We start from the raw sequence: 17,374 nt of genomic DNA on the forward strand, positions 1-17,374 counted from the left end.
CGTCTCCAAACAGCCGAAAAATCAGAGGTAAAACTAAAAAAGTAGCTAAAAAAGATTATAATGCAAGAGAGCAGTTTTAACGCCCTGGTCAAGCGGCGCATGATAGTCGACGATCATCCGAGTCAACTAACATCTGTACTGTATCATGCGCCGTGCACACGCTACTGTCCCAGTTGAGCACCGCGCATGCTCTGGCCCTCTTACAAACCGCGTTTGGTAGCCGCCTAAGTATCGTTCGAACTTTTCTATTTTTTCTGTCGCTTTGTCTCACACTGAAGCACATTTCTTAGTAGCTACGTTTACCATTGCTCTTGTACTTAAAGAAACTCATCGGCCTCAGTTTGCTTCTTGCAATTATAAAAGTAATTTGTACCGACACTACGACACTACGAGGGGGCATTCCCCTATATTAAAAACAGACTCACCTGATCATGCAGTTAACAGTTCAGTTAAGAGTATTTTGAAATATTTAAGCCATTCGGCCGTTTTAATGTCATTTAAGACCGCGTCATGACGCTTGCCATTATAACGAGAACAAAAGAAGCGCAGCGATGCGTACTGTCCTTAAACAAATAAGTGGAATAAGCAAGAATCGATAAATAGCATTAGTAACTAGGTCGTAGGTACTTAAGCAAAAAATATAACTTACACATGATATACACTCTTAAAAACAAACATTTTAAGACAAGGCTTGAAAATTGAGAGAGTACGACTAATTTTCGCCTAAAGCTAGGAATAAAATGGCCCCCAAAAAAGACTGTATGGATCTGTATGGCTGTGTCGCTTATTAAGATGTGCGGTTTTAAAGCTTCTTACTGTTGGAACATCATTGATATGAAATCCCACAAAACCTCGACTTAAAAAGAGAACCCTTGATGAAGTTATCAACAACTAAACATAAATACAACATAACATATGATTCATCTGCAGTCTTCGGTTGCGTTTTGATTCTCGGTTTGGTCTCTATTATGTCGCTGTCGTGTTAAGTTTTCTACGCAGTCTGATCAGCCTTGCAGTTATTTCAGTTGCTTATAAATATATAAAAGATTAGAATATGGCTGATTTCCTTGCTGCCAGTGTTGATAGTACCGAAGTCTGAATTTCTCGGCTCGGGCAAAATGTGCGAAAAGCGTTATTTTGAAACAACATAAAGATATGAATGTGTATTGCGACTCCAACTCTGGTTGCAAGGTCACGGCCCTTTATCTCAGCAGTTTTATGTTTTTCTTTTAATCTTCATTAGTATAAATCTACTAGTGTTCTATCGCGAATGCCGTTCCCTGATTGGCTACGCTACTCGCTATCTATTTATTTTATTTTTTATTTATTTATAAACTTCGCCAGAGGAGAAAAAAAACAAAATGAAAAACCTCTGACAGGAGAGAACTCACAGAACGATATGTTCCAATAACGAGGCTCCTTGTATAAATAAAATCACATCATAATAATTAATTAACAATTAACAATTAATAATAACTAATTAACTAATTAACAACACATTTTAACTAATAATACAGGTAACGGTCTGCTTTGATGACATTTTATGCAGACACTTTTGAACGTTTGAGGTACTGCGGGATCGTACACATTTAAAGTCAAATCTAGGTAGTATGCCCTCAAATTAGTTTTAAATACATCTATAGATTTTGTATTGTCCCTCAAGAAGTCTGGAAGTGTGTTAAATGCTCTTGAGGCTCTTGAGTAAAAACTGTTCTGGAACGTGACAGTCTTAGCTTTAGGTATATCTAGTAATATACTCTTAGTTGGAGCAGAACGCCTGGTAACTCTAATAGGTTGAAATATCTTAAAATTGGTGTCAGAACTATTAACAATAGATTTATAAGTGTAGACTAGATCCAAGTATTCATGCCAATAGCAGAGAGGGATAAGGCCTGTGAGTGTTAGTCTGTTTTTATACGAGATACCAGTCCTGTAGGGTATTGAAATTGGAGTTCAAGAAATTGGGGCAGCATGGCGGCCGCAAGATAGCGGCCGTTTGATCGGAGTGTACTGTCTCGACGATAACACTGAAAACAGGAAATAGCTGACAACAAAATGCTCCTGAGTTTGCTCCTGAGTTTTGCCATCTTAACCACTCAGAAGAGTATTAGTGGTCTTTCAAACGATGAATTTAATTCCCCACGCTTACTCAAGGGCGAATGGACTTATATTCAACCTCGATCAAGACAGACTTCATGGATTCGCAAGCGATTCTTAAACTGCCGATTAAGCTACTGCACTGATGGTTGTTCATCTTTCAACCCAATACTATTGGAACTTGCTCTCTGTGGTGACATTCACCCTCACCCAGGACAAACTACCAACAGCGACTCATATGTATCTCATCATGCAAAGCAAGCGAACAACAATCTTCGCTGTTTATCATTTAACGCCCAGAGCTTATGCAGTGTAAATAAATCAACCGATGGATCGTTTGTTAGTAATTTGCAGTCCTTTCAAGACCTTGCCTTCGTCGAAAATTTGGATATAATAACAGTAACCGAGACTTGGCTCAACGACAACATCTCTAATAATGAAATTTTTCCAACTGGATATAACATTATAAGGAAGGATCGCTCCTCTGGAAAGCGTGGTGGTGGCGTCCTCATAGCTCTACGAAATAATATTAATTACAACTTAGTTTCACTTGGAGCATGGTCGAATGAATTAGAAATTGCTGCTGTAGAGATTGAACTTATCAACACCAAGAAAACTCTGATTTGTGCTTGTTATCGGCCACCTAACGTCGATACCAACGAATGGCTTCATTTATTTACTTCATTTCTTGAATTTAGCTCGAACTACGAATCAATTCTTATCTGTGGTGATTTTAATTTCCCCGACCTGACTTGGAACTCTAATCTTGTAATCGAGTCTCAAGATATCAGCTCCGGATCTACAGACTTCAGAGAACTTACATCAGACTTTTATCTTCAGCAAATTAACATTTATCCGACAAGGAAAAATAATATTCTTGACCTTGTTTTTACAAGATCCCCTGAGGCTATCAAAAATCTAGAATGTGTTATGGCAACACAATTAAATCTCTTCAGTGATCACTACCTATTGTTTTTTGATCTCAATGTTCGCGCAAAGTCATTGGCCTGTGACACACGCACAGTTTACAATTATCGTCTTGCCGACTGGAATGGCCTTTTAGAAACCTTACGGCTAACTGATCTCTCACCGTCTGCGACATCCACTGATATCGACTCAGATTGGCAGCAATGGCTGGACCTTTTTCTAGGTGCAGTAGCGGACAATATTCCAGTAAAGTCCTTTAAACGTAAAAACACTCCTCCTTGGCTAGACAGTGAAGTTAAACATCTCTTGAAAAAGAAAGAAACTGCTCGACGTAAGGCCAAAAGGTCAGGGCGACTGAACTTCCATGAAAAATTTCGAGCTTTAAGACAACGAACTAAAAAATTGTTAACTGAAAAGCGCAAAGAGTGGTTTCAAGGTTTGCCTGATCTATTGAAATCAAACTCCAAAAAGTTCTGGTCTTCATTCAAGTCTACAACTAAACAATCCAGTGTCCCTAACGAAGTGACGTGGACTCGTTCCAATGAATCGTACAGAGCGGACAAACTTGTTTTTTGAACGACTAGTAGATTTATACTAAAACAATTAGATTATTCGCTCTCGATTTCTATCGCGTGATAGCTGATTCGGGCTCCGCCCTCATCAGCATAATAATAGTGAATACTTTGCGAGTACATAGACATAAGGCATAAGCTAGTGGGTATTCGTTTTAAATTTCCATGGAATGAAATGTTCGTAATAACTTGACGTGTTCATGATGACTGAAAAACGTTTTAAAAAAAATTTCTTCAAAACTAAGATAATTGTACAGACTTGTGTTATAGCTGTTTTTGCCAATTCGTGATCAGAAGTCAAGTGCTCTTTAGGCGTCACCACATGGTAAATCTACTGTTCCCGCAGCACTGCTAACAATAGAACAATACTGGAAACAGACTGCGTCCAGCGTCTAGCGATCAGTTCAGGCTTCATGATAAACAACGCGATAAGAAGACTCACGTGTTCTTAGCGTTCTTTAATGTTGTTTCTTAAAAAAAAAGTTAATTGTACTATTGTGGGAAAAGTTAAAGGGGAAACATATCAAGCTTTGCCTATTGTTATGGTTTAAATTTTTTAAGACAATAAGCCTTTTGTTGTCTGTCCGTAGGGATTTTTCTGTCCTGTTTCGCGAAGTTATAATCGGGTCAAATCGGATTCATTCGACAACTTGTCGCTGATGACAATTTTTTCCCAACGGTAGCCTACTTGGGAAAACGAAAACAAACTTACCGGGGGTACGTCAACAGGGTTGACTAAGTTTTTGACGTACCGCGCGCGCATGTTTCGGCCTAACCCAGCCAAACTGTACTTTACTTTAATTTAGTCGTCAAGTAAGTATTATTTTTTTTAGCTCATATTTTAGCGAGCAAGAGGCGATGAGTAGCTGGAAGCGACAAGAGCGGGGCCGCTGCTACGTTTTATCTCAGTTTTATATTCTTTATACTCTATGCTACTTTGAAAATGACTTCTGTTTAAAATTTGTGCATGGCTTAATAATTATTTAACCAATTGCGCCTGGATCTACGAAAACGATAAACGAAATCAGAACTGTTGTCGATTGGCAAGGAGACAAGTTTTTCTTTTGCACCTTTTCACGTTTAAATGATTTCGCATTTTCGACAATTGTTTCACTGCTAAAAACAACTCAATAAGAAAAAAAAGAAAAGGAAGCAAGAAATACAATGAAAACACACCGCTTTATTTCGAGAGTGCGCGAAAAGGCGGGTTTACTTAAGCTATTGTTAGGCCTCGCGTTTTTGTTTTTTGGTCTATTGAACCAAGTAAACATCGCTGTTAAAGGAAAACAATAGGTACGATTTTCTCACCTTTTTTCGTTTCAGTGATTTTATACTCCGGTTGGCCAAAAATTTTCAAGCAAAAATCTTTATCGTCGCATGCATTGAGTAAAAAAATGATTGCGAAGGGCTTGGAATTGCCTGCGCAAACCGTCGTATTTTTTTCCCCTTTTTGCGTGACGACTCCCTTCCTCGCGCGCGCTAACTTTTGTCACAGGTTTGTCTTTGATCCTACCCACGCGACGCTAATTAAGAGTATTGATCTGCATTTGAAAAGCTCATTTAAATTTTATTCATGATGCTTACATATAAAAGTCTCGTAAACGCAAGTTATAATCACTTTGGACAATCTCTTATCGAGAGAAGAGCAAAGAAACATGACTAAGTTCTATGAAGTATCGAAAGTGCTCGATAAGCGTACGGACGCTCACGGTCACATTCAATACCTCGTCCGCTGGCGTGGCTATGGAAAGAAGTACGATAGCTGGGTGGACGAAACCGACACAAACGAGCGCCCAAAGCAAGTGTTTAGGACACGCCACCAAGGAACTCCAGGCTTGCTGCAGACCTTGGCAGTGTTAGTTGCAGAGAAGCTCAACACGAAGAAACCGCCAACAACCAGCATCGTGAGACGTGCGTCCGTCACCATGCCGATGGATGCCGAGACATTTAAAGAGTTGTTCGGTGGTCTTCCTTCCACGCCAAATCTTTTGCGAGCGACGAAGATTTCTGTGCCCATTCAAGAGCTTGACGCCATAATGCCTGCCGGATGGTCATTAAACACTTTCAAAACCTCCACGACTTGTCGGTTACAGCCCGGCAAGCCTGTCGAGATTGCTCTCTTAGAGCGCAAAAAAGTGTTTTTTGATCATTCGGGGTGTTCGCGCTGTCAAGGCGGGAATGGATCCCCCGTCGCTTGTAAAGACGTGGTGCGGAAAGTGGTGTTCGGTTCAACTCTATTAAAGTTCTCATTCTACCGTGAGCGGAACAAGCAAGCCGAGCGAAAGCCCAAGGAGCGCACGAAACTAACCTGGGCGAAACCAAGATCAGTCGCCAAGTAGACAACAGTGACCTCGTACCGCTGGGTAGTCACTTTAACAAACGGCTCTTTTAGGAGCCACCAAATATAAGAAAGCGATGACCAACTCGAATGTGTGATACTCATTTCTTTCTCTTTTCTGGCCCTTTTTTATATTCATTAGTTGAATTAAAAAAGATCAGTATTCAAGCCGCTTCGATATGAACGAAAGTTTCCTGCGGCTCACTAGATCGCACTGATTGGGGTTGGTTTTGAAATTTGATGACATTTCAAAACCCAAAAACGTTTGTCTGACAACAGAAACAAAAAAAATAATTGTCTAGTTTTGTTATAGATTATCACCCCAGCACAATAAAACTGCCGATTAGTGCCTCTGGCCAGAGACAGAGTAGGCCGGTATGGCTTGAAACTTGAAAAATGTTAGGCTAATGTTTTTCAAGCTATCGCATTTTTGTTTCCAAAATGCGCTAGAACAGAGTACGAGTTGTTCCTGTCAAGAATTGAGTTGATTTCTCTCCTATCGTTGTTCTAGGATTATTTTGTAGCAAAGTGAAGGTCTTATTTCACCATTTTTTTAAAACAAAAAGGTCAAAAACCCCATGATACTGCCTCTTTAATTAGATTCCCGGTTAGCAAGAAGCTTTTTTAATGAAATGTGATAATCAAGGCTCATTTGGCAGACATAAACAGTTTGACACAGGATGGTTGAGAAACTATATTATAAGCATTTACCAAGCATGGACATTAATGGTAGATGCAAACAAAATATGCACATTTTTTTGTGTGCGCTATAATTGGACGATTAAGCAATATTTTGGACAAGAGAAAACTTAGAAAGAACACGTCACATTTCTAGGTCGTAATTGTTCTTAATTGATATAACTGGTCAGTGTGCCAACTTATTTGCCGGCATTCATCCTGATCCTGAGAACAGGCCGGTTTTTGTTTCGTTTTTTTGGGGGGGGGAGGGGGGGGGGTAGGAGGGTCAAAATGCAGCGCGTGTTTCTGAAATCATTTTTCGGCTTGGTGATATCTTGCATGATAATGCGCTCAGCTGAACATTGCCCTGTAGTTGATGTCTAAACCAGCATCTAACTGTTCCTGTCACCACAAAAAGCATTGGTCGAAAGTCTATAGGTCAAGAGTCTGTCTAGTGTGTGTGTGTGAAGTAATTCTACCTGTATTGTCAAGAACATGTTAAAGTCCCTAGTGATTTTCCACCCATGCGTACATGTAAAAGCGTGTCCTGTACCTCCCAAACGTAACGCCAATCCCAACTTGAACCCGTTCACTTTGAACCTGCCTCAGTTAGTTTCTTCTCTTTAAGGAGGATTGTTCCAACAGGGCTAAAATTTCAGCCCGGTATGACATTCGCCATGTAATTGGGCCCTCTACTGCACAAAAATTCATAATCATGAGAAGTGAAAGGGCCTCATTAACGACATCCATCAAGGTGGAGTATCTTTAAGCAGCGTTCAAGTAAGCCGGGACAAAGTATCTAAAGTGGCGTCTTCAGATGATCAAGATCAGAATTTTCAAAATCAATGTAGCTGCTATACCAGTGGTTACAAGACGTGGAGAATGAATTAAGAGGCCGAGAAAAATTGATCATCTTCCAGCATACTCATTGCCTCAGGATGAATTTATAATAACATTGGTTATTGAAAGGCGGAAATCAGGAGCTTTAAAGAAGGTTGATTTTCAAAATAATCGACATGCAATTCCAGAATCAGACGATGGAAATAGTTGGCCGCATCGAAAAATTGCCCCAACGTTACCCTGACATGGGCATCGCAGGCATGTGCAAGATGGTTTGCCCAGCTTTAAGAGACAGCCGGCGGAATGGTGAAAAGATAGACTACGATAGCTGGGATCATTTAAAATGCGAAATAAACCCAGGTAGCTTTTGATATTCAGAAAACCTGAAGCACCTCACAAATTCGGTAATAAGATTCTGTTTTAAAAAAATTAATTTATAAATGGGAGACCGGACGTTACGTTATATGCAACTTAAATAGCAGTGAAAGTAAATCCTGAAAAAAAATTAGGCTTGAACTTGAACTTCACCGACGCTAAAATTTCTTCCGATTTAAACTTATTTTCAAGTAAAATATCAGAGCAGATAAAACTATGTTAGCTTGCAGAACATGGCCCTTTTAAAACAAGACCATGAAGCAATTGCAATGGCTGTGAATGCAGGATAGAAGCTTTTTGCTAAAATGTTCTTTTTGGGTGTCCCTGGCGGAAAACGCTTTGAATTTATGCTGAAAGTCAACGCAACGTTTATTAAGATGTACAGAGGTAAATGCTGCGATCAAATTGACAGTGCTGAAGATCAATGAAAAAAAAACATGATGAATCAATGCCTGCACGGGAATCATCATCATGTGCCCGTGGCTGCCCATTTTACATGTAATTGATCAATGAAAAGACGCCTATGGGCGTTTCCGCGGGATTTGTTGGTGTATGTTTAGCACTATAAGTGCAGGTGGGAACGTATCCTCCCGTCGTGATTGAGCTAATTGAATAGTTTAAGTCAGAACGATAGCGTGATTTTGCAAACCTTTCGTTACGCTACTTTGACGTCACATTGGAAAGTGATTTATGATAACATAATGACCGAGCCACCTGACTCACGTTTAATACTTGAATCATTAGAGAGATTAATAGACTGTTCACAGTCCCCCTATTTTTCCGTGGGATTCTCGAGACTGGTACGCTTCGATGGATCTGCCGTCATCTTGGTTTGTAAAAGCGAGCGCGATCCGGGGAGAGTGTCTAAACTACCGAGGGGAGAGGGAGTGGGTGTTAGTATAGTGAGGGAGGGGAAACTCCGCTACCCTTCCCTCGGTAGTTTGGACACTCTCCCCAGATCGCAGTCTATTAATCTCTCTAATGATTCAAGTATTAAACGTGAGTCAGATCTCTATCTGTATGGCTCGGTCATTATGTTATCATAAATCACTTTCCAATATGACCACCACGTTTACGTTTACGGCAAACAGCAAACGTGAGATTCGCGTTTATATTTTGTTGAGGAAATGGGTGCATAGATGAGGATAGTGCAAAATATTTCTGGCCTTTGATGCCAAAACAAATCTGCTCAATTTTACTGAGAAACTGAAAATAGCGAGCGACTTATGGAGGATAATCATAGTCACGTGGTCATCTCTGCCGTTTCCCGTTTGCCATAAACGTGGTGCTTAATCTGTCTATTGCTTTATAGCGTCAAACCATACAGTGCCCATGGCGCAATGATATTTTCGGCCAAACGACTTCGCACGGAAAAAAACAACATGCGAAGGAGCTCAAAACACCCTCAGATGCTTCCCTATCGTACCTTCTCCTTCCATTTCGTCCGTTTGAACACGGCTCTTTTCTCACCAAAATAAAAATGTACGAAGTCTATACATCGATTTTATTTTACTTATTTATAAACTTCGCCAGAGGTCGTTCTGCTTCCAAACAAAAAAACCTCTGACAGGAGAGATTTCACGTTCATGTTATCGGATAGTGAGTTTGGGCTGCCAGTACATTACCAAGTATTCGGAAGAAAAAAATAAATGTTATCCTCGTCATGGCCGGGATTCGAATTATTACCTTATGACCTTTCGGGATCGCTTCACGACCTGAAAAGGGAATCTGTCCCTAAAGCGTAATTTCTTCGCCGTCATCTCTCCAATTTCCACAGTTTAAATTGTCGATTACTTCCTAGAACTTATTATTTCGATTTATCGCTTCAAAAAGTGTTGTTCTTTCTGAAAACGGCATATCAACAGTCTTGAAATGCATAATCAATATGGCCGCCAATTTATTTTAAACTCAAGTTTAAGCACAAGTAAGACCTATATAAATATACAGGCAAATAATAGATTGAGCCGTTTTTGTCAAAGACAATGGGAACAATAGAGGACAAAAAAGCCCCTTCTAGAAGAAAGCAGATTTTAATCCAGATTTGATCAATTTAATCCGATTGTAATTTGTGACTACGATGAAGAAAAAAAGGAACGCGACCGAAACCTTGACGCAGTCTTCCCCCTGGTATCCTGCGTTAAAATTGCACAAGTCTAATTACATGATATTATTTGTTTCGTAAAGCAATGTTCACCTCATCTGAAGAGCAACATTGCGTCCTGATATCGACATGACAGGGAGCACGAAGATGATGCAACATAATGTAAACTTAATGTATATTTCATTATAACTCTTGTTTTAGTACAGTCAGTCACTATAAAAAAAGCCATCGTAATCTATTATTTTACTGACAATCTAAAATGATCAGGCACGAAAATAGTGTACCTAGAAACCACTACAGAGTGCGCAATTATTAATGTCAACAATAGTCGTCAGCATCGCATTGAGTCCGCATGTTAAACTCGTGCGAATGAGTAAGGGCCTATATATGTTGCTATTATTCAAAATAGAGGATAAGTAACTCACAAGACTTTGGCATAGCCACTTGATAACCTGCCAATAAACCTTTTCTTATTTAAACAACCTGTCAAAAAATATAATCCCCACGCAGTAAATTAAAAGCGTTCGTGGTCAATTAGTCATAAGCTAAAATGGCAACTCTAATCAATTCGATTTATGTAAAGTTGCCGAATTTTTACAGTGAGCAAAACTGCCACCAGCAGGGTCTTATTGCGCATAATTGTAGCGTACCAGAATTGACCATTCAGTCACGTAAGCCACGAAAGACGTACACTTGTAGAGTCCGCCACTTTGGCACTGCAAAAAAAAAAAAAGTTTGCGGCACTGAGGTTTGTTCCCTTCCGATGTTGTCATCATAATCAAAGGAAACATCCCTGCATTCGTATCTTGGAGGTCATTGTTTGAAATTCCAAAAAAGACAGGCTCCGCCTTTCAGAGACGGCTTCCTTTGCAGTGCTATTGTTTTTAAGATAAACAGAGATTGTGACTAAAAATGTAAAGAAAAAGTGAGGAGAGGATTGGAAATGTTACCTTGTGGAGGCCATAGAGGGAACAGACTTAATGTCACCTATAACCAGTCTCTTCGAGACATTTTACCAATGAACTAAAGGGAAAAGACAGGAAAATCAAAGACTTAAGCTTACCGTAGTTTCTTGTCCTTTCTTGTTTCCTAACAAGATAGTTGCTTGCCCATCACTTTTTCAAAAATATCAAAGTTCATTTAAATCAAGTGGCATTACGCTGCGGACATGAGGTGAGGTGACACGAAGGGACTAGTCCCTACGACTATTTCCGGCGACTGGTCCTGGGGACTTGTCCTCTCAAATTATGCTGGGACAAGTCACAGCGACCAAATAAAAATAAAGCAATCGCTGATCAGTATTTTAGGTCCCATAATCCCTTAACAACTCCGTTTCAAGATGGCGGGCGACGGTGAGGAGCAACAAAAATCCGGATTTGTTTTAGATTTTTAGACGTTGAAAAGATTTTTCGAAAGCCTGAAGATTTTTAGAAGAATTTGGCAAGTTCCAAGATTTTAAGAACTTTTAGAGCCCAAAAAATCTGCAAAATGCCTAAAAATATTTAGGGATTGGAATTAGATTAACAAAATTTTTGCTGGCGCTTTTAAGGAACTCAATTCGCCTATATAAAAGACAAAATAAAGCTATATCCAGTTTTATAGAGTAACCAGGAAAGTCTCATGGCTTCATGCACACCGGTTTTACCATTTGATTATGTACCCCACAATTATGCTATAGTCTGCTATAAAGGCCTTGTTTGAATAGCTGCTGTTTATCTGTTCTGAATCAGTAGCATACCGAACGCTAGGAGTAAAAAAAAAGCGTTTTCGAAACCGTAAATGACTGACTAATTTTATAGATCGACGATGTGCTGTTTTATCGATGTGTACGTATATTTTAATTTCTACGCTTCCCTGAATTTAGTGAAAGTGCCCTACATTTTGCTATTTCGATGGGTAACAGGTCCCCGCGTATAAACCCTTCAAGGGGCTTGTCCCCGCGACTTGTCACGACTAGTCCCCTCGCGTGTGCCGACCTTAACGAAATCTGCTAACTAAAGAATGTTTTATTACAACAGCAGTTTAAAGAAGATTGCCTCGTTAATAGTTTCTATTTATAAATTTTTTATATTTATAAATGTCTTTCAATATCTCCGGCCGTTTCGATTGAAAACTTTGATCTAGTATGCGATCTCCTGAATGGCACTGCAGACTATAAACTGAGTTCTGGATGCTGTTCACTTTGTTTAAACAACGCTTTGTCGGCTGATCGACTAAGTATCAGTTCTCGGTATCTAAACTTCGAAGCAGTTGCTCATTGGACCCAGAAGCCGAGTAACCGTCCCAAAACAGACTATTTTCAAACGCAATTTCGTTTCTGTTAGCATAGATTTTATGTATTTTCCTATTTAAGCTAGACTGCGAGGAGTCTCTTTCTTCTCCTAATTTCTGTTTGCATAATTTACCGTCGCTTTGCGTGGGTGCCCTGAGGAAAACAACGTAGGACTGCTCGCAATCTATGTTTTAAGCACATCTATTTCATACAATGTTCTTACCGACATGTATAAAATGATTTGAAGTAGCTTGTACTGGCACAAGTTTGCTAGACTTTTACTGGGTAACACACGAAACGTCTGAATGTTCGACGTGATTAATGTAACCTCTGTATCCACCTACCCACACAAACTAAAAGAGTTCCCACGAGAAACTAACTATGTGCGGAGACCCCTTCCATTATTTCTCAGATAGGTTATCTTTCGTAAGGTTTTAACGTTGGCTTCCGAATTCCGGCCTCGGCGTCCCTTGTCTAACCACTAAGACAAGCACAAGGCAGTCAACCGTTTAGCTACCGTTTTATGCGCCCACGTGCGTATGTGGCAAGTGTTCTCACTTGCTTATCTTTATGCTTATGCTTCAGGATACTTGTCCTAATGAAAATCAGCTTGAGTGTGCTTCAATGCATGCTCACCAATTAAATTCAAAGGAATTCAATGCATTTTATGGGTAGAAAGGAATTCAATGCATTTCGTGGGTAGACAAGGAACGGAAATTTGAAAACCACTACTCGCCTTTATATGCTATTAGCAAGCAACCACCTTTCCCGAACCACTAGCTGCTGGTAACAAATGACCTCCTTGGGCCCTCCCCCTCTCAGGAAACGAAAAATAGGTAAACATCCTTCTGTAAGTATCAAATGACGACAAAAAAATGGTTCCAATAATTAGTCCAAGAAATGGTCCAAAACCTGATAGATCAATCCAGCGATATGAACTGATGGAAATCAGTTGGCTGGTATTGATTCATTGGTTTTGGCCAATCGACGAGTACTCACTAATCCGCAGACATGAACTATATAACAGCATCAGCATTTTTATCGATTGCCGTGGACTTTCTTTGCCTTGTGCATATCGACATGGATTTATATGTCCTTATATGCATATCAACACATTCACGGTTATACTTTCTAAGCGATGTTAATTGTGTACATATGTTAGAGTAATTCTCGCGCCATTCTCGGACGACATTGCTTTACCGTTGGAATATTAAGACTAAGAGAGTGACGATTCCAGTGGATCATTTGGGGTATGGCAATAGTTAACTAAAAACGGAAAATGAAACGTCGCGTCCTTTGGTTAAAGGAACAGACCATGAAGCAACAGATGGCAAGAGCCAACAAAAATCGGCAAGAGTGGATTGCCAATCGATGGGCATGGATGAGCTATGGATCAGAGCCGACTGCCAATCGTTGAAAATCGGTCAAGATAAAAGTCACTATGACCGATATAAAAATGATGTACACTCTTTCAAGTTTCGAGAGAGGTAAAACTAGACACCCAGCTTGAGTTCAAGCCTACTCATTCGCCGGGCAAATCATGGTATTTCATTTCGCGACCGATTTACGGGTGAATTGAGACCACTGGACTTTCAAGCAGAGGCTCAGGGATGGTGTAGTTTTGTTCTTATTTTTGTTTGTTTGTTTTTTGTTATAGCTAGAGTGTTTGAAAGGATTGTTTATGATCAGTTGTATAACTTTTTGACCAATGAAGATATCATTTCTAATCATCAATCGGGTTTTCGCTCGTTACACTCAACTGTAACTGCCCGGCTTCTGGAAGCTACGGATAATTGGGCCTTTAATATTGATCGTGGTAATGTTAATGCTGTGGTTTTCCTCGATTTAAAAAAGGCATTCGACACCGTTGACCATGATATCCTTTTATCTAAAATGAACCTTTATGGAATACAAGGAACAGCTCTTGATTGGTTTAAGTCATACTTAACTAATCGTACACAACGATGTCTTGTTAATGGTTCTCTTTCTAGAGTCTGCTCACTTAAATGTGGGGTACCGCAAGGAACAATCCTTGGCCCCCTTTTATTTCTTATTTATATTAATGACTTGCCAAACTGCCTAACTTCGTGCCAGCCTAGGATGTATGCCGATGACACCGTGCCACATCACTTATGCTGGCGTTGATGTGAATTCAATACAGTTAAATCTGAATCATGATTTAGATAACCTAAACAAATGGCTTATTTCCAATAAACTTACCTTGAACACTGCTAAAACTGAATTCATGCTAATTGGCTCCAGACAAAAATTGAGTACTTTGTCGAACCCACTTGAGCTCTCGATTAATAATGTTCCGATAGAACACGTTTCCTCTGTCAAATCGCTTGGGGTATTTATTGATGAAAATCTACGGTGGCAAACACACATTGATAAATTATCTAAAAAGGTCGCTTCCGGAATAGGAGCAATAAAAAGAATTAGACCTTTTGTCCCTCCACCTACCCTTCATTATATATACAACGCACTAATTCAATCTCATTTCGATTATTGCAATCTTGTCTGGGGTAATTGTGGTAAAACATTATTTGACAGGCTACAGAAGCTTCAGAACCGTGCCGCTCGCGTTTTAACCTTTTCTAGCTATGATGCTGACGCTAACCGTTTAATTAGACAACTCGATTGGAAAGACTTGAGCACTCAATTTCAAATACAGAAAGCCATAATGGTATACAAGTCTTTAAATGGTCTTGTTCCTGAATATTTATCATCTAAATTTGTTAAACGAAATGAAACGCGTTACTCCCTGAGGGACTCTGCTAACAAACTATTTGTCCCGTTTCCGCGAACTAATTTCATGAAAAACAGCTTTACTTATTATAGCGGAGCAGTTCTCTGGAACAGCCTGCCCTGTCATGTGAGAGAAGCTAAATCTCTTAGTCAATTCAAAAGATTAGTTAATGATCATTTTTAATGTTAGAGTACTAGTATACACGGCATTCATGAAAAACAGGTTTTAGTTAGATTAGTTGTAGTTAGGTATTGAATTTTGTTTAGGATAGTTAGGTTATTTCTAATTTTTATACTCCTGATGGATTTTACCGTGTTTAAATAAAGATTTATTGATTATTGATTGATTATTGCAGTTTTAATACTGTCTTTTGGTTTTCATTATACTAATCCGGGACTAATAAACAAGACAAAACTTGAGAGAGGAAGCAATTTAGACGTGAAGATTGCGGCCAATCGGAAATCGGAAATCGCAGAATGAAAAATTTCCTGACTTTCAAAGAACTCTTTGTAGCTACCGTATTTATTTGATAAACCGCCCACCTTCGAACAAGACCCTCATGGGCCCAAAATGAAATAAGCTTTCAGGGCGGTTAATCGAATAAATACCTTGTTAAGAGCAACCGATTTCAGGTTTCACATTTTAGCGTTGCGACGTTGCGACGACTGAGTTACTACATTGATGAGTATCGATGGGAGAATTGCCGGTTGTCCAGCCTGGTGCCAGAATTCCGTAAATGGTGACGCGAGATTCGGCTCCATTAGTGTACAATTACAAGTCAACTCCGGCTATCTTTAAAAAACGAGGAATCTTCAAAACAGGGAGAGTATGGGCGAGCAAACTACGATTCGTGTTCTGTTTCTTTAACATAGCACAAAGAAAACCACGAGCAAGTGCTTCAACCTAAACCTATGCGCCATTTCTGATTCCCCGTTTCCCGTTACTGGTCAGTTCTCAGTTCCCCGTTTCCCGTTCCGTATTTGTTCCAGAAGCTACGTATTCTTTTAAACCTAGTTCTCTATATTCACTTGCACCGTCAGCGCAGTGAGGCTCAGGCTGAAGCAACCACTTCTTTTTGCTAAGATTAAGTTAAGAGCGTGAAAAAAAAGTACGAAAAATGCAAAGTTAATTTCTGTGAGTGACCCCGCATTGAACCGGTGTGGTTTTGAATTTTACAATCCGTTTCAATGTAAAATATTCTAAGCCATCCATACTTATATGCACATCCTTTTAACCTCTTTTTCTTCTCCTATCTAATAAATCTAGAATTTAAAGGTACTTTAAATTTTCCGATTGTTAAAATATTAGTTACAAAAATCATTTACACGGCTCGGTTCGGTTTAGCTCCAATTCAGTATTTAAGCCAAGAAAAGGTCTGCTTTGCTATTTCTCAGTCAATTCATCGCATGGTTATAAAGCTTACCTATGCTTCTAGGCTCACAGAGATCTCAAGACACGCTCTGATCCAAAAAGTAAGGTTGTCTGTCTTTACAGAGTAAGCCTGTACTAAGGTCGCTAAGAGCATTTACAAAACATGTGAGAGAAGCGTGTTACACATGTGGCAAGGTCACGCAATTACATGCAGAAGTTCTTAAATCTTGTTATTCCACAGGCAGCCCAAGCTTAGGTCACTGGAAAAAAAAATGTTGTCGATTCCGAACTTTAAATAATGCTAAATTTTGACTTTCACTCAGTTAACACCTACATCGTTTGCCTCTTTGTCGAACTAACATCAAACAATTTTCCGTTTTTTACCAAGGACCTAAATTTTACAACTCTTGTGTACCGAAATCGTCAACTCGTCCTCCTCTGTCTCCTTTAAAAAGCACTTAAGGCGTTTTTCTGTAATAACTATTAGTAGTTTTCTTACAAATGTGTTTAAGGATTAACTTTTCTTGTAGCTTTTCTTTTCGTATTGTATCCTTTCGTTTGACATTGTAATTGTATGAAATTGTAATTGTATCGGTCGTCATGTTCTTATCTTCTTTTTTGACTTCATCTTGTAAAACAATAACTGAGGAGACCTAATTAATATCAGCTTCATAGTTTCCTTTAGGTCTCCTCGCCATTGTTACATCTATTTTTTTCTATTTTTTTTGTTTTCATTATATTTGTGGTGCGGCAAAACAAATAAACTAAACTAAAATAATAATGTTCCCTTAGGTAAATACTGTAGTTTAGGTAAGTTATTCACTCCATAGCCATATTTGGTTGAAGTTTTGTGTATCATCTACTGTAACTGATAGGCTAGCATTTACCAGTAAACGCCCGTTTAAACAGTTTCAACATTTGCTTCAACATGCGTTCAACTCGTTGTTGAACCAAATGTCGGGGGCGTTTGAACAGGTCGTTCAACATTCTTGAAAGCGTAAAAAATGTTGAAGGAATCAAACTTAAATTGGCTAAAATTTTCATTCAACATCGA

This window comes from Pavona decussata, unplaced genomic scaffold, assembly GCF_977016875.1.
Source record: "Pavona decussata unplaced genomic scaffold, jaPavDecu1.1 SCAFFOLD_219, whole genome shotgun sequence".
NCBI lineage: Eukaryota > Metazoa > Cnidaria > Anthozoa > Scleractinia > Agariciidae > Pavona > Pavona decussata.